Source organism: Zingiber officinale, unplaced genomic scaffold, assembly GCF_018446385.1.
Source record: "Zingiber officinale cultivar Zhangliang unplaced genomic scaffold, Zo_v1.1 ctg72, whole genome shotgun sequence".
Taxonomy (NCBI): Eukaryota; Viridiplantae; Streptophyta; class Magnoliopsida; order Zingiberales; family Zingiberaceae; genus Zingiber; species Zingiber officinale.
In genome coordinates this window covers 152,600-177,469 of record NW_024589968.1, presented here as the reverse complement: position 1 = coordinate 177,469, position 24,870 = coordinate 152,600, and the positions used below count along the sequence as shown (strand labels likewise).

The 24,870-nt window shown below is 40.8% G+C and overlaps 1 pseudogene; it reads right to left on the bottom strand.

The window, feature by feature from the left end:
- The window catches only part of LOC122037660, a 123,595-nt pseudogene that overhangs the window by 60,041 nt on the left and 38,684 nt on the right, over positions 1-24,870 (bottom strand).

The following is a 24,870-nucleotide window of genomic DNA, read 5'->3' as shown; positions in this document are numbered from 1 at the left end:
TCTCTCATCCCACTTTCTCTCTCTTCATTCTTTTCCATCACACTCTCTCCTCATTTTCTCTCATCACACTTTCCCTTTCTTCATTTTTTCCCATCACACATTCTCTCTCATCACATTTTCTCTTCATACTTTCTCTCATCACACTTTCTCTCTCTTTATTTTTCCCAATTACTCTTTCTCTCTCAACACACTTTCTCTCTCATCATACTTTTTCTCTTCTCAATCTCTCCTATCAAGCTCTCTCTCCTCATTTTCTCTCATCATACTTTCCCTCTCTTCATTTTTTCCTATCACACTTTCTCTCTCATCATATGTGTCTCTCACATTCAATTTTACTTTCCATCTAATTTTTTCTCTTATTTTCCTCTAAGGGTAAAAAAGAAAATTTAAGTTCATTCCGATTGAAAATATTCAACTAACCAAACATTACTTTTAAGAATGATACCCAAGGTCACACTCATTCCCATTCCACAATACTATGATACCTATTCCCATTCCGATTCCTAGTAGAGAACCAAACACCACCTAAATTAAGTTTATTTTTAAATTATTTATTACAGTCCATGAAATTAAATCATAAAATTTTATATATTTTAAAATAAATACAAAACACATAAAAAATAATCAAAATTTTTTACTGATTTAATTATTAATTTTTAGTTAATAAATAAGAAATTTTAAAATTATAATTGAATAAATTGATGTTTTCTTAGATGAAATTTTGAAATAATTTAATTAAAAATTTAAATTTGATTAGGTTATTCATTTTAAATTTTAAATGTTATCAAGTTCTCAATTTAATTGGTATCAAGTATTCAACTTGCAAATCCTCCAGCCATGAAAATTTTTAACCGGTCTGTCAGTCCAGTGTTCTTAGATCAACCGTCCATTAGAGAAAATTCATCCGTTAATTCACCAAGATTTAAACACGATCCTTAAATATTTGAGAAACTAAAAAAGTGCCCTACCGTGGTACTATTACAGAAGAACAACCTTATTTATTGCTTAAAACTTATTCAATTAGTTATTAAATTTAATAATTTAAACTTATTTTATTTTATTTATTTAACATGTTTATAAAAAGTTATTGATGATTATTATTCACTAATATACTTGTTCAAATTTATTCATAAGTCATTGAAACATGTCCAATTAATTAAAATTGTGTTGTATTGAACGCACATAAATAATTCCATATTAAATTGAACACCAAATTTATTTTTGAACCATTGGTTCATTTACTGCCCTATCCGGCAGGCTTGGGATATGCAACGAGGGTAGAATGATAGGGCACACTTGGGATATGTACCGAGAGCACAATGTTGTTGCCATATGATCTTGAACCAACTCCAGACCAATGCTTTGGATAAACATGCTCGCTCAGTCAAACTGATAAGTAAATTGTTCGGTCACACTGAAAGAACAAGCCAAATGAAAGTGTCACGCCCCAGGAAAGTCCCTGTCCGAAGATATTTCGGCAGCACCTCCCCTGTACGACGGACAATCTAAAACTTTCTACATCCATAATATACATCAGCCACATGCGGCTGGAATATATACACAACCACACAGATATATATATATCATCAGCCCACTCGGCTGCAACAAAACCAACACAACGGAAAATGACAGAAACCACATACAAACCAAAACACAAAAAACTGCTAGCCGGCTAGGCTTACACAACCGACAACCAATACAAAATACCACATAACAACATCAACACTCCAAAAACAGAACCGGAGTACAGAGCTAAACAAATTGATACATAAACAAACAAAACATAAGTGAAACCGATAAGTCTTCTGATGTGACATGGGGACCAGCAGACAGGATACTCCAAGCGACACCATAAACAACCTGGTACCTGAAAAAAAAATATAGTGTCCACGGGGGTGAGTTCAACAACTCAGCAGATACCAATAGACATGTCTAGTAATATATATCTAACAGCAATAAACATGGAATACAGCTCCCTAATCATATTTAGGAAATATGCAAAACTGAAAGGCAACTAAGGAAGCTGTACTCACCAGGAACTCCTATCCAGACAAAAGGGTCGTCAAACCAGATACACACTATGCCTCCTGTATACATGTCAAACAAATGCATCCACCAAAATGCAGCATATAAGTGCAGCAAACACAAGCAAATAAATGCAATAAATGCATATGGTGCCAATGACATGGTCACCCTTGACGTCAGTCAGTCATTTCACACACAAATGGTGAGGCTGAGTGGGTAGGGCTGTGACAACCGTGCACTCTAACATCACTACCCCTGATGAGTGACCGAGTGGACGGGATGCTGTCGAAGTACATACATACTCCTACCCCAAATCATTAATGGGAGAGCGCAATGCTCTCATCTCTCGGTACACTATGACGGGGAGGGATCCCTGACGTGCTACCACGCTGTGTCACACTACCCATGAGCGGACCAACGAAGCACCGAACAGAGCCAAAACTGACGTGCTACCACGCTGCATAATATGGAAACCACAGTATCAGTAAATCAAACCCATGGATCTAGGGTATACAGTGTTGGGACCGAAAAGTAGCTAGAGGGGGGGGGTGAATAGCTCTTTGCGTGCTCGTCATTGGCGTTGCTCGTTTCTTTAAAGATGTGCAGCGGAAATATAAGAAACAAAAGCATACAATGCTAACAAGGATGGTTTACTTGGTATCCACCTCACAAGAGGTGACTAGTCCAAGGATCCACACCTACTCACGCACCCTCCACTATGAATAACACTCCTTTGTGATAACTACCAAAGGCGGAGAAGCCCTACAACACTCTCAATACAAGAAGAAGAAAGGGAAATACAAGATAAGCAAAAGCTTACAAGATGTACAATAAAAACCCTAACCCTAACTTCTTCTTCTTGTTTTTGATCCGCCTCTTGACTTGGAAAAGCCACCAAGAATCTTTAAGAACTAGCGATCTGGAGCTTGGAGAGAGCTATAGAGGTGCTAGAGAGTATCTGGAGTGAATCGGTGAAGTTCTACCGATGGAAATGAACACCTGCGGCTTAAATCGACGCCAACGGTCGGATCCCGATCGATTGGATTGCTCCCAATCGATCGGGGAGGCTTTGGATCGATCCACGGATCGATCCAGAGCGCCTCTGTGCTCTCTGGAATAGCCTGGATCGATAGGTGGATCGATCCAGGGCTTATCGCGCATAAACAACAGCTCCCAATCGATCCACTGATCGATTGGGACCTCTGGATTGATCCACCGATCGATCCAGAGGGGTTCTGTTCGCGGGGACTCACCGGATCGATCGGTCGATCGATCTAGATCTGCTGGATCAATCGGCTGATCAATCCAAATCTGCTGGATCAATCGGCTGATCAATCCAGATCTTGGTTTTTGCCCAAAACCAAGTCCAAAGCCCCCTAAACCAACATCTAGTCAACCATGACTTGTTGGTATATAAGACCTAGCATCCGGTCACCCTTGACCAGCTAGGACTCTCTCACCAAGTGTCTGGTCAATCTCTTTGACCCACTTGGACTTTTCTCTTCTTGCCAAATATCCGGTCAATCCCTCTGACCTACTTGGACTTTTCTTCCTCGTGCCAAGTATCCGGTCAATCCCTTTGACCTACTTGGACTCTCACCAGATGTCCGATCAACCTTGACCCCTCTAGATTTCTCCTGCCTGGCTTCACTCACCAGAACTTTCCCAATTGCCTAGCTTCACTCACTAGGTCTTTCACCCGGCTTCACTCACCAGGATTTTCCTTCTGCCTAGCTTCACTCACTAGGACTTCCCAATTGCCTAGCTTCACTCACTAGGTCTTTCACCTGGCTTCACTCACCAGGATTTTTCCTTCTACCTAGCTTCACTCACTAGGACTTTCTTCTGCCTGGCTTCACTCACCAGGACTTCCTTTTGCCTGGCTTCACTCACCAGGACTTTCAGTCAAGTATCCAGTCAACCTTGACCTACTTGACTTTCCTTCACAATCTTAACTGGTCAACTTTGATCAAACGAGAATTGTATCAATAATCTCCCCAAATGAACAACTGCACCTGCATTGTCCATATCATCTAAACCCAATATATTGTCAAACATCGAAACCCAAACCAAAACTCAAGCTTGGTCAACCAGGTCAACCTTGACCTGAGGGATATTGCACCAACAATCTCCCCCTTTTTGATGTTTGACAATACCACCTGTTCAGTTGGGAAATTAGGCTAGTCACATAGCCTCAATTCCCTTCATGCCTGTAGGTAATGAAGGCATAAGTTAAACCCTTCATTCTCCCCCTATTGGCACACATCAACAACATGCCCTATCCTTGGGCACACATCAACAAATTCACTTGTTGAAAACTCTCCCCTTTGAGACTCTCCCCCTAAAGAGTTGCTCATCGTTGTTCACAACTTCACTCGTTGTGATCAACACGACAATGAAAGTCCCATACCCTTCATTATCCTTAACCCTACATTCTCCCATTAATGTAGTCAAATGCCCATCCTAGAGCATTTCTAACTTAAACCACTTGAACAATGAGGATATCCAATCCCCATTAAAGTTCAAACGCTCAACCTTGAGCATTTTCTCTAAAAGAAGGTTAACCACCTTCCAAGGTGTATGAAAAAATAGTGTTCATGTCTTTAAAGAGTCCCTCCCCCTAAAAACATGGTGATAACTTCTGTCATTGCACCAACAATGACTTGGAATCCCTAAACCTTTAGGAAATCCAAATTTAGAAGTTTTGAGGTTCAAAAATTCAATATTGAAATCAACCTCAACCTAAACTTCAATTTAGTCTTTCTTAACCAATCCATCCTTGTTTTCAATATGAAAACACCCTTTTTATGTATACACATGTATTTTGAGGGGTTAGGAATGGTTACCTAGACTAAAATAGGTTCAAAATGCTGAAAATAAGCTTTCCCAGCCAAAATCAGCATCTTCAATCGATTGGAGTTGGGTTCCAATCGATTGAACCCTACTGAATCGATCCACTGATCGATTCAGTCTTCTTGGATCGATCGGCTGATCAATCCAGCGAGCTTCTGCTCGCGAGAAATGCCTTCTCAATCGATCGGCTGATCGATTGAGGCACTCCAATCGATCCACTGATCGATTGAAGGCCTAAAATTGTTAAAATTCAATTTCAGCCAATTTCAGAAACCCCTAGAAAATTCTACAAAATTCCAAAAATCGTAAAAATTTGTATAGACATTATTTAGGGTATAATTTATCATGGAAAAATAGTTTTCTATGAAAATACATCATATTTTCAAAGATTGACACAAACTTGAGAACTTGCAAAAACTTTAGTGTTTTCTTCAAGTTTGTGTCTAACTATTCAATGGTGATTACTCTCAAAAGATAGCCTTCACCAAGATTTTCCATAATTATTTTAAAAACATTTTCAAAACCAATATCCCACCATGTTCCTTGGGCTTAATGCACATGACTGGTACATTAGCTTTCCCAATGATGGGAAAACACATAACTATGTGTTTTGATGAACTTAAAACTCAAAGAAATGCACTAAATCAACATGTTGAGTTTTGTTCATCATCCTAACATCTCACTTGTATTTATTGTGGACAAAACACATACAAGTCATCTTATAGGTCTTTGTGAGATGTAAAATTTGGTTTTGCCCTATTCTAAGGATCATGCATATCTATCTAGGCATTTTGTGGATATTGAACATCCACCTAGGATGTCACTTGTTGACTTGTTGATAAATGCCATTTGTCCTCAATTTTAAGGAAATAAGCATAATGCATGATAATTTTATGACATACATCAAAAAGAAATAATTTTCAAAAGAAAATTTTCTTATAACTACATGATGTATGTATAGCATGACATGGTATTTTTGTATTTTCATGATAAGGCATGAGTGCAAAAATAAAACATGATGTCATGGCATATAATGAGCAAATAATCATGGCAAAGTCTAGCATAAATAAAATACCTAGATTACCTATCTAAGTATCGTTAATCTTAGCTAATCCTAAAACTTAAACCCTAGATTGCCCAAAGTGCTTCAAGAGAGTGCCAAAACCTAAATGGGCATTTCTAATTCTCTTGATTAATTTATGCCAATTGAAATTAAGCTTATTCCACAAATGTTGGCATATTTCATTTTTCCACAAGAGTAGCACTTTAAATTAAGGCTCAAATTACCTTTAATTTCCTAAGAACATACCAAAATCCCAACTTGGTAGGTCTTATGATTTTCCAATATGTGCCATTTTAAAATAAAACCAAAACTTCTCAAATTTGGCACATTTTACTCTTTCAAGGAGTAAATCATAAATCCATTTCTTTTTCAAAAGTTTATAATAACTTTGAAAATGTTCCTTGAGTGTCAATTTCTTCAAAGTTGGGTTACTACCCTTCTTCTTAGAGTTGACACTCTCTAACCCATCTATGGGGTAGAGAAGATGTTCCTAGGAACCCAAAACCTATTGGTGCTCCTTGGATGCTCTAGGTATTCACTAGGGATAACTTCCCTAGATACCTTCCTAGTGACCTTGTTTGGCTTCTTAGAAGCCTTGGTCACTTTTTCTAGATCAACCCTAGGGATTGCTTCCCTTGTGACCTTGTTAGTGACTTTCTTAGACTTCTTAGAAGTCTTAGTCACATTTATTGCAAAAATACTCTTAGGAATAACCTTCCTAGTATTTTTGACTTGACCACTAGACCTAGGGTTGGTTCCATAACTATATGGAACCCTATGGTAAGAGGGCACATCCTTTTTAGCCTTGGGTTTGTATCCCAAACTTCTATGGCCATTAGATGACCTTTGTGCTCCTAGACCTAGGCTATGCTCATTTTGCCCTTTTAGGATATTTTCCATCCTTTTTAGGGTCTTTTCCATTTTATCAAGCCTTGACCTCAAAACTTGATTTTCTATCATTAAATCCTTAGATTTTGATTTTTCATTACACCCATGAGCATTTTTGTTTCTAGACTTATAACTATGGTCCTTAGTGTGATTGCCTAGATTTTTATCTATCTTCCTAATCCTAGGTGTGGTAGTCTTAGCATGATAAGCTACATGATTTTCTTGAATTTTATCATGCCTCCTATTTTCATGGTAAATAGCATTAAAATGATATAAACTTGAATTAGCATGCTTTTTACCATTATGCAAGGGAATAGGCTCAATGAAAGTTATTTTTCTTTTCACCTTAGAGGCTCCCCCTTGAATTGAGCTTCCTCCTTGAGCCTTGACCATCTTCTTTCCCTTGGGGCATTGACTTCGGTAATGCCCCTTTTGATTGCAAGAGAAGCATATAATATGCTCCTTACTCTTCTTTGTATTGGGGATGGTCTCCTTGGGCTTCACCTTGCCCTTTTGTGCCACTTGGCCTTTCTTCTTGACCAATTTAGGGCATTTACTTTTGTAATGCCCATGTTCCCTACATTCAAAGCATATGATATGATTTTTATTATTAATTGAAATGTTTATACCTTTGCTTGTAGGGGTGGCATCTTCTCCTTTTGATCCGGAGGTAGAAGCTTCCTCTTGATCCGAAGATATTCCTCCATTCGATTTTGCTTGACTTGCGGAGGTGGAAGCTTCTTCATCCTCATCTTCTCTTGACCCGGATGTGGAGGATTCTTCTTGCTCTTGCTCCGGTGTCAATGAAGATTGCTCCCCCTCAATCCTATAGGTGGAGGCTTCACCTTCTTCTTCATCCTCTTGTACATGAAACAAGGAATATGCTCCTTCCTTGCTCTTTTGATTGCACTCCTTTGAGGATGAAGCTTCTTGGACTTCCTCTTCTTCGGAAGTTGAGCATCTCTCAACTTCGGAGTCCTCCTCTTGATCTTGCTCCAATGATTCGCCCTCTTTGGATTCCTCTTGATTCGGTATAGTGGAGGGTTCTTCATGGATTGTTGCCAATTTGCTCCAAATCTCCTTGGCATCGTTGAATTCTCCGATTTGAGCCAAAATGTGGCTAGGCAATAAGTTGACCAAAAGCTTGGTCACTTTATCATTTGCCTCGTTCCTTTGAATTTGCTCCAAGCTCCATTTGCTTTTCTTGAGAAGCTTGCCCTTGGAGTTTGTTGGAGCTTTGAAGTCTTCCATTAGAGCAAACCATTGCTCTATCTCCATCATAAGAAAATTTTCGATTCTTGATTTCCAAGAATCGAAGCTTGTGGATGTGTACGGTGGAGCCACCCTTGTGTCAAATCCAAGTCCATCTTGGAATTGCATCTTGAAGTTGAGCTTCTTGAAATCTTTGACTTTTGTGAATTTGCTTCAACTTCTTCACCCTCTAACTTTGCATGTTTTGTTTGCCCCTTCCGGCGATGATTCCGGTGAAGAGCGACCTTGCTCTGATACCACTTGTTGGGACCGAAAAGTAGGTAGAGGGGGGGGGGTGAATAGCTCTTTGCGTGTTCGTCGTTGGCGTTGCTCGTTTCTTTAAAGATGTGCAGCGGAAATATAAGAAACAAAAGCATACAACGCTAACAAGGATGGTTTACTTGGTATCCACCTCACAAGAGGTGACTAGTCCAAGGATCCACACCTACTCACGCACCCTCCATTATGAATAACACTCCTTTGTGGTAACTACCAAAGGCGGAGAAGCCCTACAACACTCTCAATACAAGAAGAAGAAAGGGAAATACAAGATAAGCAAAAGCTTACAAGATGTACAATAAAAACCCTAACCCTAACCCTAACTTCTTCTTCTTGTTTTTGATCCGCCTCTTGATTTGGAAAAGACACCAAGAATCTTCAAGAACTGGCGATCTGGAGCTTGGAGAGAGCTATGGAGGTGCTGGAGAGTATCTGGAGTGAATCGGTGAAGTTCTACCGAAGGAAATGAACACCTGCGGCTTAAATCGACGCCAACGGTCGGATCCCGATCGATTGGATTGCTCCCAATCGATCGGGGAGGCTTTGGATCGATCCACGGATCGATCCGACCACTGTTCTCTACAGAATAGCCCGGATCGATCGGTGGATCGATCCAGGCTTATCGCGATAAACAGCTCCCAATCGATCCATCGATCGATTGGGACCTCTGGATTGATCCACCGATCGATCCGGAGGGTTCCCACGAGACTCTCTGGATCCCGATCGATCAGATCTTCCGGATCGATCCACCGATCGATCAGATCCTGGATCGATCCACTAATCGATCCGATCGCTAGATCAATCGGTGATCGATCAATCATCGGATCAATCGGTGATCATCCGATTTTGGTTTTTGCCCAAAACCAAGTCCAAAGCCCCCTAAACCAAATCTAGTCAACCATGACTTGTTGGTATATAAGACCTAGCATCCGGTCACCCTTGACCAGCTAGGACTCTCTCACCAAGTGTCTGGTCAATTCCTTTGACCCACTTGGACTTTTCTCTTCTTGCCAAGTATCCCGTCAATCCCTCTGACCTACTTGGACTTTTCTTCCTCGTGCCAAGTATCCGGTCAATCCCTTTGACCTACTTGGACTCTCACCATATGTCTGGTCAACCTTGACCCCTCTGGATTTCTCCTGCCTGGCTTCACTCACCAGAACTTTCCCAATTGCCTAGCTTCACTCACTAGGTCTTTCACCTGGCTTCACTCACCAGGATTTTCCTCCTGCCTAGCTTCACTCACTAGGACTTCCCAATTGCCTAGCTTCACTCATTAGGTCTTTCACCTGGCTTCACTCATCAGGATTTTTCCTTCTGCCTAGCTTCACTCACTAGGACTTTCTTCTGCCTGGCTTCACTATCCAGGACTTCCTTTTGCCTGGCTTCACTCATCAGGACTTTCAGTCAAGTATTCAGTCAACCTTGACCTACTTGACTTTCCTTCACAATCTTAACTGGTCAACTTTGACCAAATGAGAATTGTATCAACAATCTCCCCAAATGAACAACTGCACCTGCATTGTCCATATCATCTAAACCCAATATATTATCAAACATCAAAACCCAAACCAAGACTCAACCTTGGTCAACCAGGTCAACCTTGACCTGAGGGATATTGCACCAACATACAGGTCCTCTATGGTATAACAACCTAGATTTTGAACATATCCCCCTCCATAACATATGTACCAACAATATGCACAGATCAAACAAAAATGGTCTAGGTACACAAATCAGATATGATATACAAATATAGGTACACAAGTCAGGTATGATATAAAAAAACCTAGATATCAGATAATCTAGATACACATGCCAGAAAATAAAATCCAGAACCTAGTCCTAACCTCAGTAAGATATGGTATGTCACTTACTCTAGGATCTAAGGTACTCATGGCAATAATCATGAAGTATAAAACATGGATACATAACAAGCGACCAAACAGATCATGCTATGGGTATCAAACCGTGACATACCAAAGACAAACATGATCATTGCTTGCATCTATAAAATACTATGCATATCCAATTGACAATATCATAAAAAGATAAGTCAAGAGGTACCCGCCTCTAAAGAAAGGCCCAAATCCGACGTCGAGATGCTCGTCTCGCGTCAAAATCCTGTAATATCAAACATATACGGATTTAGCTAATTCCCTTGTATATTTAATTAGCTAACCAACCATTAAACCAAATCCAACTAGGTTTAACCTAACCCATTTCACAATTACAATGGATTAGATATCCCCAATTATCTACAATCAAATTGTATTAGATTAATACATGAACTAATATCTAACCATATAAAAATCCGAATTCTCTACAGCATGTATCACGATATAAAATAATCAAATTACACTATGATCTACAACTAAGACCAAAAACCCAGTACCTTACCTTGATTCCTAGCACTGTTGCTGCTGGATGAATTTGATGTCGTAATAGAAAGTCCACAGAACAACCTTTCTTGCTGGTATCCTTCACAAAACGGAACAAGATGAGATCCGGCAAGAAGATTACAAATTAAACAATGCCTAATCTCTACATACCTATACAGAAAATGCACACTTCCTACCAATCTGATCTCACTGATCTCAGCCATAGCTTACCCTAACTCTGTGCCGACAACATCCTCTTGTTGTAATCCACTGCAGCAGCGTCGCTTGGTCCAATCCGGCGAGCAAAGAGGGAAAATAGCACTGTGAGCAACTCGAGGAGAGGAAAGAAAGTAGGAACCTCGGCGTCGGCACCTAGGGCAGAAGCAATGGGCACGCTGGGTCGAATCTGGTGGGCGACACTGCTCTGTACGATGCCAATCTAGGGCAGAGGCGTCGTGAGGGAGGTGTTGGGTTCTTCGGGCCGCGAAATCCGCTTTTTCGCGTCGCGGAAACCCCGAGTCACTCAAAGCCGTAGATCCGTGCAAAGATTTATAAACAAAAACTTTTCGAAAAACCTTTTCTTGTACGAGTTTATAAAACTTTAGATCTACACTAAAGTTAAGATTATACCTTTGATGCGCGCCCCACGCAAATCCCGCTCGTCCAAATGATGTCGGATCTCAAGACCGTCAAGTGTCGGTCCTCTAGAAGTATCCACACGGACACACTAGATGGAGGTGACCAAAAACCAAGGTGTGCTAGCACCTATGTGGTTCGGCCAAGGAAGGAGGAGAGGGAGAGGGAGAGCTTGAGAGGAAGAAGGAGGAAGAAAAACCACACTTGAATGAAAATGAATTCACTCCAATTCACAAAGTGGCCGACCACTTTTCTTCTCTAGTGTAACTCCCCATTAAATGCAATTAATGTGAAGTTAATAAGAAAATAACTTTGTAACTTCCATGAGGTGGCATCCATGATGATGTGGAATATCATCATTGGTCCACCTAATGCCAACTCACCAATGAGGTGGCAAAAGGTCAAGTCAAAATTGACCTTTGGTCTTCCTTCTCTAGTCAAGTCAAACTTGACTCAATCTCTACCATGGTTGATCTAATCCAACCATTTGATTCGAGCCAACTTAATATAATGAATCTAATTCATTAAATTAAATTGATTTAAGAAGTCATAATCTAAATTAGACTCATTAAATACATGAATCAACTTGAGTCGAACTCAAGTTAACCCAATTAGGATTACTCTTAATCCAATTTGATTCATCAAATGAATCTAATCCTCTTGGTTCATCATATGAACCTAATCTCCATCTAATTGTCCTAAGTGTGTGACCCTATAGGTTCTTGTAACGTTGGCAATGCCCTAAACCCATTTAGGAGCATAAGTAATGAGCGGTATCTAGCAACACATCATTACTACCCAAGTTACAAGAATGTCGAGATCCGACATCACCTTGTGACTACCAATTGTGACTACTCACAAAATAATGACAAGTGTCCTTATATCCTAGGCATCTAGATTGATCAATATGAGGCATAGACCATGTCATCCTCTAATCAATCTAAATCTTGAACTCCAAGTAGACTCACTCGATCAAATGAGCTCAACATCTAATGTTGACTCATTTGGGCATGGCCATGCACTTAGTGGCCTCACTCTATCAAGAATACCGATGTCACTCCCGTCATATGGGAGGGATAGATCCCATCTACATCACTCACATCCCTCTACATAATTCGTTATATACCCAGTAATCGCCTTTATAGTCCACCCAGTTACGGGTGATGTTTGACGAAACCAAAGTACATAACTCCTTATGTAGGGATCCATGGTGACTTCAGGTCTAAGGACTAATAGTCATACTAATAGTCACATGAGAAAGTATATGACAATCATATAACGATCCATGATACTTTCTCATGGCGGGTCATTCAGTATACATTCTCTAATGCATACCCATGTGTCAGCTTGATATCTCTATATCCATGACTTGTGAGATCAAGTCATCGAGCTGACCTACATGCTAGTCTTATTGTATTAACATTGTCCCAGAATGCTAATACTCGACTAGGAATGATTTAGAGTAGTGTTCCCTATATCATCTCACTATCGATTCAACTAATCGATTGATATAGGTATGAACCTTCTACTCAAGGACGCTATTATACTTAGTCTATTTGGCACTAATATAAATAAGTATAATAACCAAACAAATGCCTTTATTAATATACAAGAATATGATATACATGAGTCCATACAATCATCAAATGATTGGCTCTAGGGCTCTAACTAACAGGAGGAGGAAGAGGGATTAGCTGGGCTAGGGCAGAAGCTAGGAGTCGGCCCGAGGAGAGGAACGGAGACCCTCGGTTGGCTCTCGTCGGCTGGCGATGAAAAGCTCCGCGTGTGGTTTGTGCCGGTAGAGGAAGAGAAGAAGGAAGATGCTTCAGCGTCGCGGAGGTTAGGGCACAGGCGGTTCGGCGGGCGAAGAAGAGAAGGAAAGGAAACGGCTCGCGTGGGTTCGGCGGGGAAAAAGAAAATGAAGAAATAAAGAAAAGGAATTAAGAAATAAACATTTCCTCGCTAAAACGGGGTAGCCTAAACAGGCTTTTCCGGGCCCCATTTTTATCCTCGTAAACTCGTCCATACGGTCTCCGAAAAATTCCAGAAAATTTCTAAAAATTCCAGAAAATTCCCTTATCATTATTCGCCATTTTCCGGTATTTTACATTCTCCCCCACTAATAAAAATTTGGTCCCCAAATTTCGTTATCTACCATTAGCAAATACTAACAACAGGCAAAGAGTATAAATGCTGAACGGTAAATTAAATCATATACCCCAAGTGAAAAGATGGGAATATCGAGCTTGGATAGTATCCTCGAGCTCCTAGGTAACCTCCTCGTCCGTATGATGCTGTCATCCGACTTAAACCAGCCGAATAGTCTTGTTCCGCAACTGACACTCTTTCCGGTCCAGAATCCATACGGGAACCTCCTCATAGTGACGTCAGGCTGAAAAGGAACTGAGATATCTGTCAGCACACGCGTCGGGTCTGGTACGTATCTCCTCAGCATTGATACGTGAAATAGATCGTGAACTCCTGCTAGAGACGGTGGTGGTAGTGCTAAACGATAAGCTACCGCTCCAACCCTTTCCAAGATCTGGAAAGGTCCAATGTATCGCGGAGCTAACTTACCTCTGAGGCCAAATCTCTTCACCCTTTTTCGTGGGTGAAACTCGCAGAAAAGCATGGTCGCCAATAGAGAACTCCAAGGGTCTGCGTCTCGAATCAGCATAACTCTTCTGGCGGTCCTGCGCCTTTGACATCCTCCGTCCGATAATACGGACCAACTCTGTCTCATGCTGAGCTCTATGAGGTCCCAACAACTGGGCCTCCCCAACCTTATCTCAGAGGGTGGGTGTCCGATAAGGACTACCATACAACGCTTCAGACGGTGTCATACAAAGCTGTTGTTGTCGACGAGCTCTACCGATGGCATATGATCCTCCCAACGGCTTCCAAAATCCAATACACATGACCTCAGCAAGTCCTCTAGAGTCTGAATGGTTCGCTCTGACTATCCATCTGTCTGCGGATGGAAAACTGTACTGAAACAGAGCTCAGTGCCTAAAGCCTGCTGCAGACTCTGCCAGAAACGAGACGTGGGGGGTCTCTATCTGAAATAATAGTCAAAGGGACACCATAAAATTTGATGATCTCCCGACAACACAAATCTGCCAATCGATCTAGGGAATCAGTCTTCCGGATCATTAAGAAGTACCCGATTTGGTAAATCACTCAACGATTACCCAAATCGCGTCATGGCCTCGTCGTGTCCTAGGCAAATCCGCCACAAAATTCATGGTAATGTGCTCCCATTTCCACTCGGAAATAGGAATCTGCTGATGTAAGCCAGCAGGTCTCTGGTGCTCGGCCTTCACCTGCTGACGGATAAGACATCTCGCTACAAATTTCGCGATGTCTTTCTTCATACCGTTCCCCCATACAGAACACCTCAAATCTCGGTACATACGGGTACCGCCTGGGTGGATAGCAAATCGAGAATGATGAACCTCCTGAAGTAGCCCCTGTAAGACCGGGTGAGACTGAGGTACGCATAATCTGCCTCGGAAGTATATAATATCCTCCTCATCTCGTGGGAACTCGGTCTGCTACCCAGAAGCTATTTGGCTACCAATAAACTACAAATGCTGATCACCCGCTTGGCCTCTCGGATCCTCGTCTTGATCGACGACTGAGCAACCATGGTAACAAGAACACCCTGCTCTGTCCGTCCCTGCTCCTCAAGGCCCAAATTCGGAGAATCCCTTAATCAAGTCCGTAACCACAACTCGGTGGCACGCTAAAGTCCCTCTGGACTTCCGGCTAAGTGCATCGGCAACCACATTAGCTTTTCCCCGGGTAATAGCTAATGTACAATCATAATCTTTCAGGAATTTCATCATTCTCTTCAGTCGGAGATTAAGTTTCTTTCTAAGTGAACAGATATTTGAGACTCTTATTGTCAGTGAGAATCTCAAATGTAATGTCATACAGATAATGCAGCCAAATCATCAAGGCAAAAATAATGACGATCAACGACAAGTCATGTACTGGGTAGTTCTCCTCATGCTCCTTCAACCGCCGAGGAGTAGGAGACTACCCTGTCGTGCTGCATCAAAACAGCGCCCAAACCCTGTACAGATGCGTCGGTATAGAGCACGAATCCGTCCTCTCCAGAAGATAAAACTAAAAATCGGAGTCGACACTAGTCTCCGCTTCAGCTCCTAAAAGTTGGTCTCGTAGTCCTCGAACCACGTGAACTTCACACCTTTACTGGTCAGGCGTGTCAGTGGCATAGCAACGCATGGAAAAACCCCCAAGAGCCTCCGGTAATAACTAGCTCAGGAAAGGGAGTTGCGAGTCTCATGTATAGACTATAGTAACTCCCAACTGGTAACAACCTCTATCTCCTGTGGATCCATGGTATACCCCTATTGGTGACCATGTGTCTCAATCATCTCACAGAAGACAATCAAAATACGCACTACTGATCTTCACATATAGACGTTTCCGTCGAAACATCTCTAGAACTATGCAAAGATGGTGTACGTGATACACCTCAAATCAGGAATAAAACACCACGTCGTCAATAACGATAACGAATTCTGATCCAATATCCTAGGGATACCCAAATCATCGAGTCCATGACAACATCTAAGGCTCCGCAAGCCCTAATGGTAAAACCAAGACACATAATGTCCGTATCACAGACATTCCTAACCATAAGATCCTCAACAATAAACAGATCTGATCACCAACTAATAACATATCACCATAGAATAGATCCTCCAGTGTGAGAACAACGCTCCATCACACAAAATACCACATATGTGGGAGCAACGCTCTACCACAAGAACTCCTTCATATGTGGGAGCAACGCTCCACCACAAATAATTCGAAATATAAATCTACAATAAATATGGGAGCAATGCTCCGCTACAAGAAATCCAAAGTATGTGGGAGTAACGCTCCACCACAACAAATAATAATATGTGGGAGCTACGCTCCACCACAAACGATCCATAACATGTGTGGGAGCAACGCTCCACCACAACCAATACATAATTGCTCAAGGCACCTAACTATCCAGCTAGAGACTGCACGAGATCTCTCTACCACAGATCACTGTGGGTAGCCTAGGGTATAACAACCCAGTACGCAAATCAATTCCATAGTCAACTCTATCATCATCCTAGTGGGTCGATCACCCACTAATAGGATAATTAGTTGACAGGGTAATACCACAAATGTCATAATGTAGACATTCAACATTCAACATTTTACATTCTACATTCAACATAGGTAGAATCATCATGATTCTACCAACCATACATCTGGCACACGTGCACACACAACATAAGTATGATCGACATAATCCTCCAATTAGTACACACCAAATATACTCACAACATAGGTATAAATCACCGTGATACCTCCAACAATGAATACCGAACCCGTTTGCATATATCATCGTAGGTAAAATCAACAATACCCCTTAAACAACACTCACATGACATATATACACATATGCCAAGAGTATAATCAACATATACTTCCAATAAGGCATACTAAACCCAGGTGCACTCACAAATCACACATAATCAATAAGATACCTCAGATACCACACAAAACACATATGTACATATCACAACACCGATGTAGTCGACAAGATACTTCCAATATGACACTCACACCCATGTGCACATACCACGACATAGATTTAAATCGATAAGATACCTCCAATATGTTAATCAGACACGTACAGCTAACTAAATAACTATAATCCACAAGGAACCTACAATAACCATATTAAGATGGGAATACTCACACTACCTGTAAATGAACTATCCATCATAGAACTCCTACAACTCATAACAATCATTCGTACATGAAACAAAGATAGGAATAATCAACATATTTAACCCAATCAACCTGACATTCCGAAACGGCAGGGTCACCTTCTAAGTTATCCAACTAGATACATACCGTCTAAAATTAAAGTACCCATAGAATAGGATACATCGATCCTCTATAGTCTGACCAAAATCGACAATGATATATGATCAACTCAGTCTTTTCCACGTCAGTACAAAACATGTACTCAAATGTGCTCTAGATACCCAACTAAGCACAAACAACCCAAAGATTCAGATCGGACCAATAAAGTTAATCGGCCATCTACTAACTAATCAAGAATACCTTAATCCTCCACAAACCAATAAGGTATATCAATCCACGACTACCCAAGTCGACAAACATAAATCAGTCTTCTATTGACCGATCTAACAAGAGTAAATCAATATTTACTGATAAAATTAACTAAGATAAAATGGTATACTACTGGCTAGGTCAACATGAAGATGTAGATACTATCCACTACACAGCTAATAATAATAGAGGCTAGTATATGCCTCGATCTTCTAACTAACTAAACGTGACAGAAGCTAAAACTACTGGGGTATGATATGAAAAATCACCAGAGACTGTAATCTTTGATCTCTATTCCGGTCTACCATGATCAGTGGTTTACCTAACACATAAAATATATGATATATCAACTAGACAGGTACCAATAAATAATGCTAATACAGGTTATACACTGTAATAGTGAACAGGGCATATACTAACAAAAAGGTAGGACAACAGTATACCAACATACCTCCTATAGCTCGGAGATGTCCTGCCGCTGCTAGGTCCCAAAACCCGAAAAGTCACATCAAGAAAACTAAAACACGAAATCCAAAACACCTAGCAAGTATCGTATACCTGCTCTGATACCACTAAATTGTCACGCCCCGGGAAAGTCCCTGTCCGAAGAAATTTCGGCAGCACCTCCCCTACACGACGGACAATCTAAAACCTTCTACATCCACAATATACATCAGCCACATGTGGCTGGAATATATATACAACCACACAGATATATATATATCATCAGCCCACTCGGTTGGAACAAAACCAACACAACGGAAAATGACAGAAACCACATACAAACCAAAACACAAAAAACTGCTAGCCGACTAGGCTTACACAACCAACAACCAATACAAAATACCACATAACAACATCAACACTCGAAAAACAAAATCGGAGTACAGAGCTAAACAAGCTGATACATAAACAAACAAAACATAAGTGAAACCGATAAGCCTTCTGATGTGACGTGGGGACCAGCAGACAGGATACTCCAAGCGACACCATAAACAACCTGGTACCTGAAAAAAATATAGTGTCCACAGGGGTGAGTTCAACAACTCAGCAGATACCAATGGACATGTCTAGTAAGATATATCTAACAGCAATAAACATGGAATACAGCTCCCTAATCATATTTAGGAAATATGCAAAACTGAAAGGTAACTGAGGAAGCTGCACTCACCAGGAACTCCTATCCAGACAAAAGGGTCGTCAAACCAGATACACACTATGCCTCCTGTATGCATGTCAAACAAATGCATCCACCAAAATGCAGCATATAAGTGCAGCAAACACAAGCAAATAAATGCAATAAATGCATATGGTGCCAATGACATGGTCACCCCTGACGTCAGTCAGTCATCTCACACACAAATGGTGAGACTGAGTGGGTAGGGTTGTGACAACCGTGCACTTTGACATCACTACCCCTGATGAGTGACCAAGTGGACGGGATGCTGTCGGAGTACATACATACTCCTACCCCAAATCATAAATGGGGGAGCGCAATGCTCTCATCTCCCGGTACACTACGATGGGGAGGCATCCCTGACGTGCTACCACGATGCGTCACACTACCCATGAACGGACCAACGGAGCACCGAACAAAGCCAAAACTGACGTGCTACCACGCTGCGTCACGCTACCCATTAGCGTCAACAACGGAGCACCGAACAGTGATGAAACCGGCGATGTGCTCGACAATAATGGAGCAATCTATCACACAGCATGAAATCATGCGAATGGTGCATGACACTAAGCATGACAATATCCTGATCAGCATAGAAAAATCTATATATATATAATATGGAAACCACAGTATCAGTAAGTCAAATCCACGGATTTAGGGTATACAGGTCCTCTATGGTATAACAACCTAGATTCTGAACATATCCCCCTCCATAACATATGTACCAACAATATGCACAGATCAAACAAAAATGGTCTAAGTACACAAATCAGATATGATATACAAATATAGGTACACAAGTCAGGTATGATATAAAAAAACCTAGATATCAGATAATCTAGATACACATGCCAGAAAATAAAATCCAGAACCTAGTCCTAACCTCAGTAAGATATGGTATGTCACTTACTCTAGGATCTAAGGTACTCATGGCAATAATCATGAAGTATAAAACATGGATACATAACAAGCGACCAAACATATCATGCTATGGGTATCAAACCGTGACATACCAAAGACAAACATGATCATTGCTTGCATCTATAAAATACTATGCATATCCAATTGACAATATCATAAAAAGATAAGTCAAGAGGTACCCGCCTCTAAAGAAAGGTCCAAATCCGACGTCGAGATGCTCGTCTCGCGTCAAAATCCTGTAATATCAAACATATACGGATTTAGCTAATTCCCTTGTATATTTAATTAGCTAACCAACCATTAAACCAAATCCAACTAGGTTTAACCTAACCCATTTCACAATTACAATGGATTAGATATCCCCAATTATCTACAATCAAATTGTATTATATTAATACATGAACTAATATCTAACCATATAAAAATCCGAATTCTCTACAGCATGTATCAAGATCTAAAATAATCAAATTACACTATGATCTACAACTAAGACCAAAAACCCAGTACCTTACCTTGATTCCTAGCACTGTTGCTGCTGGATGAATTTGATGCCGTAATGGAAAGTCCACAGAACAGCCTTTCTTGCTGGTATCCTTCACAAAACGGAACAAGATGAGATCCGGCAAGAAGATTACAAATCAAACAATGCCTAATCTCTACAGACCTATACAGAAAATGCACACTTCCTACCAATCTGATCTCACTGATCTCAGCCATAGCTTACCCTAACTTAGTGCCGACAGCTTCCTCTCGTTGTAATCCACTGCAGCAGCGTTGCTTGGTCCAATCCGACGAGCAAAGAGGGAAAATAGCACTATGAGCGGCGCGAGGACAGGAAAGAAAGTAGGGCCCTCGGCGTCGGCACCTAGGGCAGAAGCAATGGGCACGCTGGGTCGGATCTGGTGGGCGGCACTGCTCTGTGCGATGCCAATCTAGGGCAGAGGCGTCGTGAGGGAGGAGGAAGAGGGATCGGCCGGGCTAGGGCAGAAGCTTGGAGTCGGCCCGAGGAGAGGAACGGAGACCCTCGGTTGGCTCTCGTCGACCGGCGATGAAAAGCTCCGCGTGTGGTTTGTGCCGGCAGAGGAAGAGAAGAAGGAAGATGCTTCGGCGTCGCGGAGGTTAGCGCACAGGCGGTTCGGCGGGGGAAGAAGAGAAGGAAAGGAAACAGCTCGCGTGGGTTCGGCGGGGAAAAAGAAAACGAAGAAATAAAGAAAAGGAATTAAGAAATAAACATTTCCTCGCTAAAACGGGATAGCCTAAACAGGCTTTTCCGGGCCTCATTTTTATCCTCGTAAACTCGTCCATACGTTCTCTGAAAAATTCCAGAAAAATTTCTAAAAATTTTGGAAAATTCCCTTATCATTATTCGCCATTTTCCGGAAAACGAGTTCAATAGGATGAACCCAGCATATCAAATGAGAACCACTAAAACATCAAGAGTAAGATGCATGAATTCAGACTTCCTCCTCAAAATATTTGATAGTATGATTGATCATGTCTGAAAATTGAAAAGAGGGCATGCTGGCAATGGTGACTTGGTTATTGATTGGAATAAGACTTTTTACTATGAGAAAAAGTTTTCCTTTGATCTCGCAAACACAAAAACAAGTAAAAAAAAATGTTAGTGCCCAGAAATCAGGGGAAGTCTTTGGCGATAGCCCTCTGATGTTAATGACGGAAAGCCTCAGCGAGTGGCGGCCATGAGCCAAGCAACCGGCCAAATCGGAGACAAACTCCGTGGGTGTCCCTCAAGGCCTACGACGTTGGCAATTGGCGAAGTTCGTGACATGGACGCTATCTTTCCATGTGTTGGCAGCGGGCAACAAAATCGATCGGAGCGGCAGCAAACAAGAGCAAAAGGAAGGGGTAGCAATTTTAAGCAGGAGATTTGTCATGCATTTATAACTAACTATGTGCTCTGATACCCTTGTTGATACTCTAAATGCATGAATCAAAATGAATTAAAATGGTAAACACTTACAACGATCTCCCGCAGATCTACAATCGACGAAGATTGGATTTGCAGTCGGAAGAGCAATCATAGGATTGGAAAGCTCTCCACAATTCCACGAACCAAATCCCACCGTCTCAGATGTTCTGCTCACTCTCTCGTTGTCTCTTTCTCTACACCGTGAATCATCCCCCATGATCCTTGGATGCACCCCTTGTAAAGGGAAATGACCCAAGGATATGATGGGCTTTTCCATTAAGAGCAGTGGGGAACGAGGACATGTTCCCACGTTCCCATTTCCTATAGGATTGACATCTGAAGCCGACAAGTGACGAGATGAGCGAATCGGGGGATCAAACCCACAGACAACTTCGGTGAAAATTTTGAACAGCTTACGAGGGAGTGAGATGGAGAGAGGGTGACCGACGGACGAGAGGCCCTGCTTGTCGACGCAGCTGCAACTGCAAAGCAACAAACCTTAACTAGCTCCAGAACAAAATCGCAAGCAACAAGACTCTCCTTTCTTTTCCGTAACCAAGGAGAAGGAGACATGAGAAAGATCACGGTTTGTAGTGTACTCTCGCCTCTTCTAAAAAAAAAACTCTAATGGTCATTTATGTTGGTTGCTACTCGGAAAACCTATAGGTTCCACTGTACAAAAATTTTGTACAAAGGTCTGAACCTTTTCCTAGCTACCATGTGTTCTTTTAAATTAAATTTTGGATCGCCTGCGGAACTTAACACGTTTGATCCAAAACTTAACCTATTTGTTCTTTTAGGTTTTGACTTGGATCTCCTGCGGAACTTAACACGTTCGACCCAAGTCTCCTTAAGTTATTAATTCCATTAAATATTAATTTCCATAAAAGGTTCCCAGTACTGACGTGGCGAGGCACATGGCCTTCTTGGATATGGGAGCAACCACCACCGACTAGACAAAACCTTTAATAGAAAGCTAATATTTAATTTCCTAAAATAACTTTAGGTTAACCAAAGAGAACAATCAAATCACAAGGAAAAGAAAGAAACAAAAGAACACAACTTCGAAAAAAAAAACATATTCGAAATACTAGAACGTAAGCCTCTTGTATTTGGTATTATTTCCATAAATAACTAGCATGATGCGGAAATAAAATTTACTAGTTATACCTTGTAGAAAAACCTCTTGATCTTCTACCGTATTCCTCTTCTAACCTCGGACATTGTGTGGGCAACGATCTTCCGAGATGAGAAACCACCAATCACCTTCTTCTCCTCCTAGCTAGGTTCGGCCAACAAAGAGGAAGCTTCACCAAGGAAGAAAAACAAAATACTAACCAAGCTCCAAGAGATGCTAGCTTTCTCTCCTTCTTCTTCTTCTTCTCCGAGTAGTATCCGGCCACCACAAGAGCTCCAATAGAAGGGTAGGGTTCGGCCACCACAAGAGGAAGAGAGGGAGAGGTTGGCCAGCCACACCAAGGAACAAAAGAGGGAGAGGAATAATAGAAGTTGTGTCTCATGAAGGCACCCCTACCCCTTCTTTTATATTCCTTGGCTTAGGCAAATTAGGAAATTTAATTACAATAAAACTTCCTTAATTTTCCTTGACATGAATTAATTGAGAAAAATAAAACAAAATTTCCCAATTAACTTGAGATGGCCGGCCACATCATTGGAAACAAAAGAGGACAAGTTTTAATCAACAATTAAAACTTCCTAATTTGTTTCCGGAAATTTTAAAAAATAAAATTTCTCTTTAAAATCTCTTCATGGTTAATAAAAGGAAATATCTATAATTTTAATTTTATTAACATGTGAATAATTTTAAAGAGAAAATAAAACATCTCTCCAATCTACAAATAAGGAAAGAGATCTAATCTCTTTCTTTAATCTTTTGTAAATCTTTTACAAGAGAGATATTTTAATTTTAATTCTCTTTTAAATTAAATCTTCCACATAATAATAAACATTAAAATTAAATTTTCTTTTTAATTAATTATGGCCGGCCCTACTAGCTTGGGTTCAAGCTAGGGCCGGCCACCTTAAACCCAAGCTTAGGCCGGCCCTAGCTTGGTTCCCAAGCTAGCTTGGCCGGCCCCCTTTAGGTGGGTATAGAAGGTGGGTATATGTGGGTATAGTACTCTATAAATAAGAGGCTACGATAGGGACCGAGAGGAGGAATTGGTTTTGGTCTCCCGATAAAATTAAGCATCCCATGCCCGAACACACAACTTAATTTTATCAATGATAATTCATTCCACTAGAGAACTATCATTGAACTACCGCACCAATCCCAAATTACATTTTTGGGCTCCTTCTTATTATGAGTGTGTTAGTCTCCCTGTGTTTAAGATATCAAATGTCCACTAATTAAGTGAGTTACTGACAACTCATTTAATTAATATCTAAGTCCAAGAGTAGTACCACTCAACCTTATCGTCATGTCGGACTAAGTCCACCTGCAGGGTTTAACATGACAATCTTTATGAGCTCCTCTTGAGGACATTATCAACCTAGTATCTCTAGGACACAGTTTCCTTCTATAATCAACAACACACAATATAAGTGATACCATTTCCCAACTTATCGGGTTTATTGATTCAACGAACTAAATCTCACCCATTGATAAATTAAAGAAATGAATATCAAATATATGTGCTTGTTATTATATTAGGATTAAGAGCACACACTTCCATAATAACTAAGGTCTTTGTTCCTTTATAAAGTCAGTATAAAAGAAACGACCTCAAATGGTCCTACTCAATACACTCTGAGTGTACTAGTGTAATTATATAGTCAAGATAAACTAATACCTAATTACACTACGACCTTCTAATGGTTTGTTCCTTTTCCATTTTGGTCGTGAGCTATTGTTTATAATTTATAAGGTACTGATAACATCATCTTCTGTATGTGACACCACATACTATGTTATCTACAATATAAATTAAATGAACAACTACAAACAAATGTAGACAATTAGACCAAATGTGATTCTTTATTCATAATAAATGTTTACAAAGCTTAGGCTTTCAGATACATTCCAACAATCTCCCACTTATACTAATGACTAAGTGCCATATCTTCTACCATACATCCGATTCCATTCCTCCACATGCTTTCGCCAGAAGGGCCTTAGTGAAAGGATCCGGGTTATCCGTGATGCAATCTTGGCGATGACAACTTCTCCTCGCTCACGATATCTCGCATGTACTTAGCCATTTACTTATGAGCTCGTGGTTCCTTCGAGTTTGCAATCGCACCGCTATTATCACAATAAATTGTGATGATCTTGGGCAAACCAGGAATCACA